This window comes from Panulirus ornatus, chromosome 12 (genome assembly GCF_036320965.1).
Source record: "Panulirus ornatus isolate Po-2019 chromosome 12, ASM3632096v1, whole genome shotgun sequence".
In the NCBI taxonomy this organism is placed as follows: domain Eukaryota; kingdom Metazoa; phylum Arthropoda; class Malacostraca; order Decapoda; family Palinuridae; genus Panulirus; species Panulirus ornatus.
Genome location: NC_092235.1, coordinates 54,812,808 through 54,825,307, shown reverse-complemented (window position 1 = coordinate 54,825,307; position 12,500 = coordinate 54,812,808). Strand labels below are relative to the sequence as shown.

At 44.2% G+C, this 12,500-nt stretch overlaps 1 protein-coding gene across 5 annotated transcripts in view; it reads left to right on the top strand.

Moving 5' to 3' along the window:
* Positions 1–12,500, top strand: part of LOC139752068 (teneurin-a-like) — a 1,037,677-nt gene that overhangs the window by 458,311 nt on the left and 566,866 nt on the right. The gene's annotated exons all lie outside the window — the stretch shown is intronic.

Below are 12,500 nucleotides of genomic sequence, written 5' to 3'. Positions count from 1 at the left end.
TGGGGTAAACCATGGAAAGCTGTGTAGGTATGTATATTTGCGTGTGTGGACGTGTGTATGTACATGTGTATGGGGGGGGGTTGGGCCATTTCTTTCGTCTGTTTCCTTGCGCTACCTCGCAAACGCGGGAGACAGCGACAAAGTATAAAAAAAAAAAAAAAAAAAAAAAAAAATATATATATATATATATATATATATATATATATATATATATATATATATATATATATATATATATATATGCCGCAGCCATGCTAAACGCCATCATCAGACCACTTATTTATCAGCAAGAACTTCGGATCAGAAAAGGCATCTCGGTGTCTCTCCTCAGATGATTCAGTCGCTCCACTTAAATCAACTACGTCTCACGTCCCTGTTCAGCCGCCCCTCTTTTTAAGAGCAAGCATGACAAGATGACCAGCCAACTAGAACAGAGATCTCAGAACAGTCATGGGACTGCTTAGCACCCATAGACATCAACACCCACACAACGAGACAAAAAGATGCTGCCTGCGCAACATCCCTTGCCTCAGTATACGTGCACCCATTCCTGTGCAACAGTGTTTGACTCCTCCCGCCCGTGTCGCTCCTACTATCAAATGAATTAAAAGCTCTTTCACACTGACCCCAAGAAACGCAACATTGTCAGATGCAGTTACACTTTAATGAACATTGCAAGCATTAAACTGAAAAAAAAGAACTTGCCTCAATGGAAAAAACTTGAACTCACATCTAAACTCCACTCATCTAGAAGTACATCCATCTGAAACTGCACTCCCCAGACATGTACGAGTTACACTCGCTTGCGTTCTGGACAGAACTCATGACTCCAGCATTACAAGCTCCGTCGCCATGATCTAACTTCCACACAGGAGACATTGAACTTCAACCACCCATCACTCGCACCTCAGAAGCACACAGAAAACACCAGTGCACTTCCTGATCTTTCATCCCGCCTGGTGGACATGGTTAACTTCTTGGGCGCTGCAGGTGCCCCCATAGAAAGGGATCTTTTTTTTTTCTAGGGCAGGAAAATAAAGTAAAGCGTGTAATTTGCGTGTTCATGTGTGTTGAGCCTGTTTAGGGCCAAAGTTTTCAACTCTTGAAATGACTCGAGGTGTCCAGAAATGAAAATATAGCTTCCATAAATTTTGGAGCTGACGTGGCGACGGACGCGGGTGAGAGGGGGGAAAAAAAACCCATCATGTGTGAGAGAAGGAAGTGAGAGGGAAACCCTCTCATCATCACGTGTGAGTGAAGGAAGTGAGAGGGGAAACCTCTCATCATTACGTGTGAGGGGAGGAAGTGAGAGGGAGCCCTTTCGTCATCAGTTGTAAGCAGGGGGGGGGGGGGAGAGGGGGAGTGAGAGGGGAGACCTCTCCTCATTGCGTGTGAGGGGAGTAAGTGAGAGGAACACCTCCCGTCATCACGGATGGTCAGCAATTATATTAGATTGGCTGTTAAGGTCCTCTTCTAAACCCCCAAGCCCTGGCTTCTCGACCTACCTAGCAGGTGCTTCTTGCCCATTACCTCTTCCTTTAAAGCTGCCTCTTGACCTTCACCCCGTACCTCATACTTGCTGCTTTCATTTCACCCATACCAAACACCTACCCCATTTTTCTCCATTATCCTTACTGTTCACCACATCCGTATGTCTTTTTTAATTTTCCTTACCTTTACTAAGTGCCTTTTCCCTGTTACCCCTCTCCTCTTGCCCTTACCTTCTTGCAACATACGTCCATCTCAAATTTACCTTCGTAAGCAAACCTACCCTCTTTCCTCTGCTGCTTTTTCTCCCTCTTCTCCCTTCCATTCTTCTCTCTTGCCTCATGCCTTTTCCCCATGATCTTTACCCTAGTCCTCATCTCACTCCTTACCCACCCCCGTTCATTCTCTCTCTCTCTCTCTCTCTCTCTCTCTCTCTCTCTCTCTCTCTCTCTCTCTCTCTCTCTCTCTCTCTCTCTCTCTCTCTCTCTCTCCCCTCCCCCACCTCTCTCTCTCTCTCTCTCTCTCTCTCTCTCTCTCTCTCTCTCTCTCTCTCTCTCTCTCTCTCTCTCTCTCTCTCTCTCTCTCGTGGTGGGTAAAATATTCTTGAGTATTTGATGATGACGGAGTTTTTCATCAGATAGGATCCACTGTGGTAGTATAGGGTGGAGGCTGGCGGTCGGTATCGGCAGGGGGGGGTGTAGTGGTGGTGGTTACTATCGGGAGAACCGGAAGGTAGTGGTATTGATTTGTTATCCACAAGAGGAGGGTAGTGCTAGTGCTCGGTATCGGTAGGAGGAGGGTTGTGCTAGTGGTTGGTATCGGTAGGAGGAGGGTAGTGCTAGTGATCGGTATCGGTAGGAGGGGGGTAGTGCTAGTGATCGGTATCGGTAGGAGGAGGGTAGTGCTAGTGGTCGGTATCGGTAGGAGGGTAGTGCTGGCGGTCGGTATCGGTAGGAGGTGGATAGTGCTGGCGGTCGGTATCGGTAGGAGGAGGGTAGTGCTAGTGATCGGTATCGGTAGGAGGAGGGTTGTGCTAGCGGTCGGTATCGGTAGGAGGAGGGTAGTGCTGGCGGTCGGTATCGGTAGGAGGAGGGTAGTGCTAGTGGTCGGTATCGGTAGGAGGAGGGTAGTGCTAGTGGTCGGTATCGGTAGGAGGAGGGTAGTGCTAGTGGTCGGTATCGGTAGGAGGGTAGTGCTAGTAGTCTGTTTAGAGTGAGCGAGGATAGATGAGGTTGTTGGTATCGGGAGGTCATTGGTGGTTGCTGGTATAGAGAAGGACGAGGTTAGTGGTGTTTAATCATTATCGGCAGGAGGAGAGTAGTGGTTAGTATCGGGATGACGAGAGTAGTGGTTAAGGTCGGTATCGGCAGGGGAGGATAGCGATAGTGATCAATATCGGGAGAACGGTTTGGAGGAGGTGGGGGTTAATGGCATCTGGTATCGGCAGGTCGAGGTTAATGGGCTTCGGTATAGGTCTTGTTGGTCCAGTGTTCATAAAGACGTGATGGATGAAGTTCACGTCTGCTGTTCCTGTCCCTCTTCATCCATCAGTCACGAGGGTTGGATGCTGGTTTTTAAACCATCAGTCATGAGGGCTGGATGTGGGTTTTTAAACCATCAGTCATGAGGGTTGGATGCTGGTTTTTAAACCATCAGTCACGAGGGTTGGATGCTGGTTTTTAAACCATCAGTCTCGAGGGTTGGATGCTGGTTTTTAAACTATCAGTCACGAGGGTTGGATGCTGGTTTTTAAACCATCAGTCACGAGGGTTGGATGCTGGTTTTTAAACCATCAGTCACGAGGGTTGGATGCTGGTTTTTAAACCATCAGTCACGAGGGTTGGATGCTGGTTTTTAAACCATCAGTCATGAGGGCTGGATGTGGGTTTTTAAACCATCAGTCATGGAGGCTCAGTGTGGGTTTTTAAACCATCAAACAAGAAGGCTGGTTTTGTTCCTTAAACCATCAGTCATGGAAGGTGGTTGTGGAGTATAAACCTTCAGTCATGGCTGCTGGTTTTGGGTTTTCAAACCATCAGTCATGGAGGTTGTATTATGGGTTTATAAACCATCAGTTATGGAGGTTGTATTATGGGTTTATAAACCATCAGTCATGGAGGTTGTATTATGGGTTTATAAACCATCAGTCAAGAAGACGGATTGTGTTTCTTTAAACCATCAGTCAAGAGAGCTGGTTGTGTGTGTTTTTTTTTTTTAAGCCATCATTCACGAGAGCTCTATGTGGCTCATAAAGGAACCACATATACCAATTTGTCTTTATTTCCCCCACCAATCGTAAGTCATGGCAGTGCTCTCTTAACGATCGTTCGTCCCAAGACGAGGAGGAGGATTGGTGGTGGCTGTGACCCGACCACTGAGGGTGGAGCTGGAGGAAGGATGGGTGGTGTCGGAGAAGAGGGAGGGGGAGCTGTTGTGATCCTGTTGATGATGTGTGAGACGTCGTTATCCCACAGTGACACGAATATGCACACACACACACACACACACACACACGACATCACCTCGTCCTCCAAGGTTGACTCGAAATTCGAATTAAAAAGGGGAAAAAAAATTTACTTTCGTTTCAAAATGGTTTACTAGTAGGCTGCACTTGGTGAGTGTGTGTTGGCAGCGTCACAAAGCAGACCAGAACATCAGGAAGGCTATGTTAATCACGTCCACAAACTCTCTGGCCTGTTTATTATTATTTTTTTTTCTCTCTCTTTTTTTATTCACATGAACGAAATGCGAGTCTGACGTATGTTTTCTTGCAGAGAAGAAGAAGAAGAACTAGGCTTATTCTTATTGTCCTGAAACATGAACGAGCATTTTTTTTTTATTAGTTTCTTTTGTATTCTTCATCACTTTGAACCAAATTGTATCATGCGTAAAAGATTCTTTAGATTTCGTGTGCCTGAGTGGATTTTGGAGGCTCATCTGTGCTCTCTCGGTTCGGCCTGGGACCAACCCAATCAGCGTCGTCGTTAATAACTCCTGATGAGCCTGGCTGGTTTGAGGTCGAGGTCACAACTCCTGCTCATCCTCCACAAGGTGGTTGACCAGGTACACGCTGTTCATGCGTATAATGAATCATGTCATTTCCCTTCATCATCCTTCATAATGTTTCCTTTGGTAACCTGAACAATTTCGCGAATCAGTGTTGACAGACACACTCTTATCTCACTGTATGTATGGCATCCTTTTGATTTCAGTGACAGAGTTTTCCGTGCCTTTCTTGTCCAGAAGGGAATGATGAATTTTGAGCTTAGACTGCAAACAGGACCTGTTAAGACTTATGAATGGCGGGCGGGCGGGCGGAGGATAATTCTTCTGGAAACTCTGTGGCTCAAGTGTCGACCCTCAATGCAGGATTATAGTACCATACAACATGACTGTAGTCAACAGAGAACAAGTCCTGTTGTCCTCAGCGTCATCTTTGGATTTGCCTCACTTCTCCAGGAGGTCTACAAAATCCAGTCCATCATCATCTTTATTTTGACAAGATAACGAATGGTTTGAACATTCTATCTTCCACAGGTCAGATAGATTTATTTAGATTCTGCCATTACCTGCAGACAATGAACATGAAGCTGTGGTCTGCATTCGCATCCATGTCGGAAATGAGAAACGAGACACACCATATTATTATTCGTTGGATTCGTTTTCCTTTGCAGTGGAAACTGTTGTTGTGTTCATCTCTCACGTATGATGCACGCAGACCTCGGACGCTCCCCACTGGGGGATCTGTGGCTGTTATCTCTCGTGTGTCATAGGTGGGAGAGCACCGCTACCACAGACACAGCGTGGCGTTGTGCCCTGATCCTGCTGGTGCGTCGTGTGTGTGTGTGTGTGTGTGTGTGTGATGGCCTCTGCTTCGTGGGGAACTTAAGTGTTATCCGTGTATGCCGGAGGGGCTGACTCGAGCGACGCCCCTGGACGGAGGGGGAGGAATTATACAGCTATGATTGTTGGTCTTTTCCCTTCGTTTTCCTTCTATGCGATTTGGGATTCACCGTTTTCTTTGTACCATAAAACATCTGTAACTTTTTATTCTGTAAGAGCTTTGAGTTTTGATAATCTTTTTTTTTTTTTTACTTGTCTTCAATTAAGCTCAAGAGTACAATTTCACAGGAATTCCTTCGTTCTCTAAATGGTGGTGGTGGTGGTGGTGGTGGTGTGTGTGTGTGTGTGTAGGACGTGGATAGACTCGTTCTTCCTCACATGCCCAGGTTCACAACTTTGAGATTATGTGTGGTAGAAAGTCGACGATGTCCCCTTGGAATAATTGTTTGTTTTTTTCTCTCTTTTTGGTAGGATTACGTAAAAAGCAGGTAATTTTGTCATCATGTACTCGACAACCAGAGACATCTCTCTCTCTCTCTCTCTCTCTCTCTCTCTCTCTCTCTCTCTCTCTCTCTCTCTCTCTCTCTCTCTCTCTCTCTCTCTCTCACCTTCGCTCCCAACAAGCGCTGTACGTGTCCGGCGCGGCTTACCGTTGACAAGATCCGGCAGGGGACGGACGGTAAGCCCGCTGCACCCGCCGGGGGGTGTGGAGGGTGGTGGCCCCACCGACGCGCTGCTCTCACTCCACTGAAATATCCTCTGCGAAGGCCGGATATCAGGTCGGTCCTCTCTTCCTTTTTCTCCCTCTCTCCTCGCTCTCGCATCTTTCTTACCTTGCCTCTCCCTCCTCCTCTCCCGGGTCTCCCCACTCTCCCCACCTCTCTCCTCACTCTCCTTTCTTCGTGTGTCCTCTACCATCCTATTTTCCCCCCAATCGTTCCGTCTCTCTTAAGTCGACAGGTGTCTCATTTAATACCGTACCCGTACAACAGTGAGGCACTTCAGTCGTATAATCTGTCTCATTCCGACCATACGTTTCGAGGAGTTGTGTTTAACCAGCCCGTCCCTACTTGTGTTATCTGGTTATTTGTGTTTTTCTGGAGTACCTGTTTTTACAGTGAGGGGCGAGAGTTCTACACCAGTGTCTAGCATCAACATTCGTGTGTAGAAAGGAGAGAGTGTTATTTATATATATATATATATATATATATATATATATATATATATATATATATATATATATATGGGGTGAAAAAGATTTTGTGTGATCGGGGCCTGAACATGCAGGAGGGTGAAATGAGGGCAAGGAATAGAATGAATTGGATCGATGTGGTATACCGGGGTTGACGTGCTGTCAGTGGATTGAATCAGCGCATGTGAAGCGTCTGGGGTAAACCATGGAAAGCTGTGTAGGTATGTATATTTGCGTGTGTGGACGTGTATGTATATACATGTGTATGGGGGTGGGTTGGGCCATTTCTTTCGTCTGTTTCCTTGCGCTACCTCGCAAACGCGGGAGACAGCGACAAAGCAAAAAAAAAAAAAAAATTATATATATATATATATATATATATATATATATATATATATATATATACATACATATATATATATATATATATATATATATATATATATATATATATATATATATATATATATTTCTTTGTGTGTGTGTGTATGTGTGTCAGATATTGATACCTTCATGGGCGTTTGAGAGCGCATTTCATGTTTGGCCTTATCAGTTATTTTCCAGCATTTCTTACCCAACTCGTGGGAAATAAATGACCGTGTCGTTGAATGCGAACATTAATTTGAGTCTCAACATTTCTCATTTCAACATTTCTCACGACCTCGCTTAATTCTCCATTTTTTTTTTAATTCCTGGAAATAGCAAACATGTATTTCAATTAACTCTGGACATAGTTGTTTTTTTTTCTCTGATATATTTAGAGTAAATAAAGGCTAGTTAATGCCAGACGCGCATACCACATCATTCCAACACCTTTAGTATTTGTTCCGGGCACGTACTTCAGCCTATATTGCCCCTGATACATGGCTCAGTCAATTGCAATACCTGAGGTAGTCTGGTTTACATTCCAGTCAGTTCCAGCACCTGAAGCAATTTGTTTTCCCGAGCATGCCTTTCATACGGCTCGATATATATATATATATATATATATATATATATATATATATATATATATATATATATATATATATATATATATATATATATCCCTTGGGATAGGGGAGAAAGAATACTTCCCACGTATTCCCTGCGTGTCGTAGAAGGCGACTAAAAGGGAAGGAGCGGGGGGGTTAGAAATCCTCCCCTCTCATTTTTTATTTTTTAATTTTCTAAAAGAAGGAACAGAGAAGAGGGCCATGTGAGGATATTCCCTCAAAGGCCCAGTCCTCTGTTCTTAACGCTACCTCGCTAATGCGGGAAATGGCGACTGGTATAAAATATATATATATATATATATATATATATATATATATATATATATATATATATATATATATATATATATATATATATATATGTCTATACGAATATAGTACATATGAACGCGCATTACCATATATATATATATATATATATATATATATATATATATATATATATATATATATATATATGTCTATACGAATATAGTACATATGAACGCGCATTACCATATATATATATATATATATATATATATATATATATATATATATACACACACACACACACACACACACACATACACTGCATGACAATCATCCTATGAAATTCTGAACTCCCCCGCTCTTCCCGTTTTCTGCCCCTCTTCTCCGGCCGGGTTTGAGCGCGTGTGCTTCCGTTTTCCGTACCTTTTCCCCCCCGTCCTTGCCTGCGCCTGCCTGGACTATCCGGTCGTTACCTGGGCTGCCCGGTTAATTTCACCTTTTTTGCCCAGCCATTACCTCGGTTTCGGGTCATCCGTAACACCTGACCGAAACTAAAGGGAATTCTAATTGTTTTGTTGCAGCCTTTGTGTGTTGTGCAGGCGGTAATTGCTTTCCTTTTGAAATTATAAATATATATATATGTATTTTTTTTTCCCCGCTGCGTCTACGTATTTTTTTTTCTTTTTTGTTCTCGTTACAACTATACCAAGTAATTCAGAAAACACGTTTCATGCAATCACAGGTGTTTAATTTGCATTCATTTTACGCAGTTTATTTGTTAGTTCCTCTATCTCTCAGTGTTTGTTCAATTTTTCTTTTTGTTTGTTTCCCACTGCTAACGGTGGGAACATTCGTTAGTCGACATTGGAAGGGGTTTCCTTCCTCTCGGTAAGGCGAAAGCGAACAAATGGAAGCCATGAAGATATGGCCGAAAGAAAGAAGGGTACGGGAGCAGCGGCGGCCATGTTTGGAGGTGAATGTATATTAGTGGGTGACAGTGCAGGCCAAACCCCGTGTGTGTGTGTGTGTGTGTGTGTGTTGGTTGGTATTTTGTGTGAGTTTATTGGTCCTGTGTGTGTGTATGTTTGCAGGATACTTTGCTGTGGTTTGGTTTTATGTGTGTGTTTGTTCACATTTTATGTTCGTTATACCTGTTGTTGTTGTTGTTGTTGTTGTGTGTGCATGGGTTGATTCGTGTGTTTGATTTTGTATGTGTGCTTATTGGTTTTGTGTCTTATATTTGGTTTCCAATGTGAGTTGGGTGTGTGTGTGTGTGTGTGTGTGTGTGTGTGTGTGTGTGTGTGTGTGTGTGTGTGTGTGTGTGTATGTGTGTGTTTTTGTTGTTTTTGTGTGTTTAGATTTGTTGGTTTGTATGTGTTTGTTGTTTTTTTCATCTGTGATTGTCGTATATGTATGCGTATTTGTTGATGCCGTGTGTATTTGCTGGTGTGTGTGTGTGTGTGTGTGTGTGTGTGTGTGTGTGTGTGCTTTGTAAAAATAAAAGTTAGATTTTCAGACTTATCTTAAGGTTTATTCGTAAAACAGGAATATTTACTGATAATGATGTATATCAGTGGAGTCTTTGTCAAGCCTTGATTTAAGGACACTGATTAGTCTTCCATTGACAACACGTGGTGGTAAATTATTCCATTGTTCAACCACTTTGCAGCTGAAAGGACCTTTGCCCTTATCGCTGGTACATCATCTTCCTTTTTAATTTCGTATCATTATTTCTGGTCCGTGAATATATGTGGGGGCGGCCGGTGTGGCTTCCAACAGCTTGGTCGACCAGCAACCACATCCAGCCATCTGGTTGGCCCAGACACGGGCCAAATTTGTGGTTGAAGACCTCCAAAGACTTCACGAGGTATCCAAGGTGAAGAGAGATTTTTTACCCAAATTATGTCGACGAGATTAATTAGAATCACATCTCCTCGGAGGAGATGATTTAGAATCAAGTCTCCTCGGAGTGTGCGTATTTTAGAGAGAACAAGTGAAGGTCTGTGAGGCGCAGATTGTTTCAGAGCGACGGACGGACGGATTTGGTTTTGTCGTTGTTCTCTGAATTACTTTCTTTTTTTTTTTCCTATCACGTTTAGAGGCCAGACTTGCACAGCGTGTTTCCAGGTCAGGTCCGATCAAGTTTAGTGGCCAGACTTGCACAGCGTGTTTCCAGGTCAGGTCCGATCAAGTTCAGTGGCCAGACTTGCACAGCGTGTTTCCAGTTCAGGTCCGACCAGGGCGTTTGTGAAACGATCGAGTATTGTGGTTGATTTTTATGGCTAGGAAATTCTACCATTCTGTTAGCACGATTATATGTAGCATGGTATTCGTTTTTTTCGTATCTTGGGGTCATTACCGATGATAATCCAAGGTTTTGTCTTCTTCTTCTTTTACTTCTGATAATGATTCATCGAACATTTTGTATTCATGATTGGTATTTTTCTCACCAGAGTGCATTACTTTTTCATTGGTCGACAATGAAGTTCACTTCCTGCGTACCTGACCACTCCACCAGTTCGTCAAAATCATTTTGAATCTTTTAGCCGCGTTTGCTGGATTTATGGATTTTAGAGTTGTTTCCGTTGGTTATTTTTTGTCTATGTGTATGGGTGTTTGTTGGCTGTCTTTGTATGTGTCTTTGTTTTTATGTGCTTTTATTGTGTTTGTTGCTTCGTGTCTGTATGAGTCTTTCATTTTCATGTTGACATGTCTGTGTTTTGTTTTTGTGCTTGTTGACTTTGTGTGTTTGTTGAACCTGTGTATGTGTAATTGTTGTTTTTAGTTGTGTTTGTATAGCTTTTGGGAGTGTGTGTCCGCACGCACGTGTCCACACCTACGTGCGTGCACGCAAGCGTCGTCACAGGGGAATGTGGGGATTTGTTGACCTTTCAACCCAGGGGAACTCGTCTGTCCCTTCACCTAGAGAACTCCTCTGACCCTTCATCCAGGGGAACTCCTCTGACCCTTCACCTAGGGAAACTCCTCTAACCTTTCACCTACCTCTGGCTTCACCTAGGGACTCCACTGACCCTCACCCAGGGGAACTCCTCTAACCCTTCACCTAGGGAACCCCTCTGACCTTCACCCGGGGGACTCCTCTGACCCCTCACCTAGGGGAACTCCTCTGACCCTTCTCCCAGGGGACTCCTCTGACTCTTCACCCAGTGGGACTCCTCGAACCCCTCTCCCAGGGGGAACTCCTCTGACCCACAGTTCTTATCGAAGACTAGTTACTTCTGGGCCGAGGAACTTCGTTCCACGTGAGTGGTGGAGAACAGATGGTCGTGTTCGCTTCCTCTGGTAGTGATTTTCACCGTATTGTCCTGGTTTTTTCTTTGTGTGTGTATATATGTATATACATTTCAACCCCACCCCTACCGACGGGCTAATCACAGTCACCAATTGAAACAAGACAGATGATTTTAATGACAATATTTTTTTTTTTCTTCCGTTTACATTTGAGATGCACCTGGCGTGACGGGAGGCGGTGCCATACTGGGAGATGGCTCAACCAGGTCGAGAATAGAAGGTTTAAGATCTTAGTGGGTAGGAAACCGTATGCTTCCTCATCACCGAGGCAGCGAACACAGGCGTGGGTGATTCTTTCTCCTCCCTTTCCTCCTCAACCTCGTGAGTCCTTCGATCTCCTTGACTGCGTAGATGACATTTTCTCCTTTACTTGAGTACGTGGTTTTTTTGTTTTTTTCAGTACTCACTGACCACGTCATTAAGGCATGGCGTTTTTTTCATACTGTTCCCGGACAGTACGAAGTTCTAAGATTGTGTTCCAACATTTACCTCCACCCCCCATCCTCCTCCTCCTCCTCCTCCTCCTCTTCCTCCTCCTCCTCCTCCCCTGACTTTAGATATAAAAGCACATGGCCTGTCTATCCCGAGCTCGACTCCAGAGACTCGTCTATCCTCTTCTCTCTGTGTGGTTCTGTTTTCTGCGTTTTCTCTCACAGCCGCATAGACGTGTTTCTCGCGGCGGGTTCCCGGGCACATCACCGTGGTCCACAACCTCTCTCTCTCTCTCTCTCTCTCTCTCTCTCTCTCTCTCTCTCTCTCTCTCTCTCTCTCTCTCTCTCTCTCCTCTCTCTCTCTCTCTCTCTCTCTCTCTCTCTCTCTCTCTCTCTCTCTCTCTCTCGACGGAGACGCAGGAGCTGTGACGTGTCATGAACCCTGAAGGCTCACGAACCTTCTCGTCGAGTCGAGACCGAAGTTCGGGGGAGTCGGTGACGGGCGGCAGAGAGAGAGAGAGACGCCCAGCTAGAGACGACTTACAGTGACACAAACACTCGGGCCAGAACTCAGATAATACTCCTCATCTCTGAAGTCCACCACGTTCATGTACAAAAGTAACAACAGTGTATTTTCACCTGGTTCCGTGCCCTTTACCTCCGCGGAGGCAGCGGCTGCTGCTGCTGCCTCATCCTCTGGCTGTTCTAACCCGGGGGAAAAACTTCGTCATGATTCACAGCAGGTGGTATTTATATCTCAGTGTTATGTTGTGAGGTCTTATGTTACTGTGCTTATATGCATACGAGTACTTACTTCCTGCCCCGGTAGAGTTTATATATATATATATATATATATATATATATATATATATATATATATATATATATATATATATATATATTTGAAAGAAAAACGCGTAGGTGCGTGACGTGCGAATTATAAGTATGACTGGTAGCGTATGTGTGAGTTGACCCGTCATGATTATC